We start from the raw sequence: 1810 nt of genomic DNA on the forward strand, positions 1-1810 counted from the left end.
ATTGTAGAGATGAGGTCTCGCTGCCCAGGCGGGTCTCGAACCCGCGGGCTCAGGCAATCCACTCACCTCAGCCTCCCAAAGGCACGGGATTACAGGCTGAGCCACCGAGCCCGGCAAAAAAGACATTTTAACAACAGCAAAAAGTCTCCAACATATTGGCCATCTTTCTCTTGCTTACTAACTAGCTGCATGACCCTTCTCTGGGTCTGTTTCTGCGAATGCAATTGGAGTTGCTGGAGCTTCTCAAGTCCTGTTTTCGCTCTGACAGTCAATCTGTGGCTTTACGAATCAGAGTTGGAGTCCCCTCGACAGCAACAACAGCTGGGGAACAACAACCCACGAGGTTCAAATGGGGACTCTCTTGGGACTTAGTGAGGGCCCAGAAATGTGGGCCTTTCTCTCCCCTGGACCCTCCCTCGCTCCACACGGTCCTGTGCAGACGCGGACTAGGCGACAACCTCTACATAAATCTGTGCTCCGGGACCCTCCCTGGCCGCTGATTGGCTGCCCCTGACGACGGTGGGCGGGACACAGCCCTGGATTGGACGTCTCGATTGGGTACCCGCGTACACTCTCCAGTGCCCCAGGGAGCTGAGGGGGCGGATCCCGACTCCAGCCCGGGGACCTGTGGGGGGGGGCCGAGACGCGCGGTCCGGAGCGGGAATCGCCACTGAGAGCCGGGGCCTGCAGGGGCGGGGCGTCTTGGGCGCCCGGGATTGGCGTGTCAGGAGCCGCCTCCCGTCGTGCACCGGGGCGCTGGCAACTCACCCGGAAGAAGAAGCCGCGGTCTGGCTATATGGTGGGGCGCGGGCGGTGTCGCTGTTGGGACCTGGCGCTGTTCTCAGGTGAGACTGTGTGGGCGGGGCCCCGGGGAGTGGGAGCTGCTCTCAGGTGACGGGACGCGGGCTTGAGCGTCAGTAGTGGCACTCGGGATTGTGGCCTCGCCTTACATCCTAGGAAAGGGTTTGTCTCACCACCCGGAATGAAGGCAGGGCTTGCTTGACATCCAAGAGAGAAAACCCGACTTTTCAGTTCACTTTGAAAGTATAAGGTATTTTTTTTCTCCTGCTCCCCACGCTTAATCGCGAAAGAAGAAGGACCGTGTAGACCTTTTGCTCGTAGATCGTTAAGCATGAAGAGGGAGTGGCTGTAGTAGGAAAAAAAGTCTTGGGACATTAACCCAAACGGCTAGGACGAGGGAGCCATGGCAAGTATTGTGCACGGACATAAATGACTTGGCGCTAGATTGTGGTCGCTTCTGTTATTTACCTTCCAGGGGGACGGAGGAGCAGGTTAACGATGGACAGAAAAGATGGAATATAGCTACTCGGTTGAGATCACACAGTTTGGTTAGACAGGGGAGCTTCTAGTACCTGCGGGCTCAAGAGTGAGTAAGAGGGGACGGGAGTCTCGGTAGCTCAATCTGCGTTTATTATCTGGTTTGTTTTTTAACTTGTGTCTTGAAGTGGTTTAAATGGGAGAGAAAATGACACTAAAGCCTTGAATTGCTATCTTGAAGTTTTACTGCACTGGAAAGATTTACAAGCTTTATGATGAATCTACTTTAAAAACAGCAAACACCTGGGTTCTGGAACCAGACCTGTTGGTGCTGGTACAGGTGGAAAAGTAAAGAAAACTTCAGATGTGATTGAAAGGGCCCAGGAGATGTAGTTGGTGCTAAGTTATGTAACTATCTGCGAGGATTGCTGACTCTGACTCTATTCTTATTTGGATGACACACAGATGGACACATCTTGAAGTTTACAGAGCTAGAGTAAAGAACTTCCTGCTTCTCCAAAGGCAGAACTGA

At 53.5% G+C, this 1810-nt stretch overlaps 1 protein-coding gene across 2 annotated transcripts in view; it reads left to right on the top strand.

Moving 5' to 3' along the window:
- The first annotated feature begins 546 nt into the window (after positions 1–546).
- The window catches only part of SNX11 (sorting nexin 11), a 13008-nt gene continuing 11744 nt past the window's right edge, over positions 547–1810 (top strand). The window contains exon 1 of one of the 2 annotated variants that reach the window (XM_021706926.1): positions 547–845. The gene's annotated coding sequence lies outside the window, so the exon portion shown is untranslated. The remainder of the gene's footprint in view (positions 846–1810) is intronic. The other variant, XM_008073913.2, reaches the window with a different exon arrangement.

The sequence above is a fragment of the Carlito syrichta genome, unplaced genomic scaffold, assembly GCF_000164805.1.
Source record: "Carlito syrichta isolate Samal-C Ts95f unplaced genomic scaffold, Tarsius_syrichta-2.0.1 Scaffold316209, whole genome shotgun sequence".
NCBI lineage: Eukaryota > Metazoa > Chordata > Mammalia > Primates > Tarsiidae > Carlito > Carlito syrichta.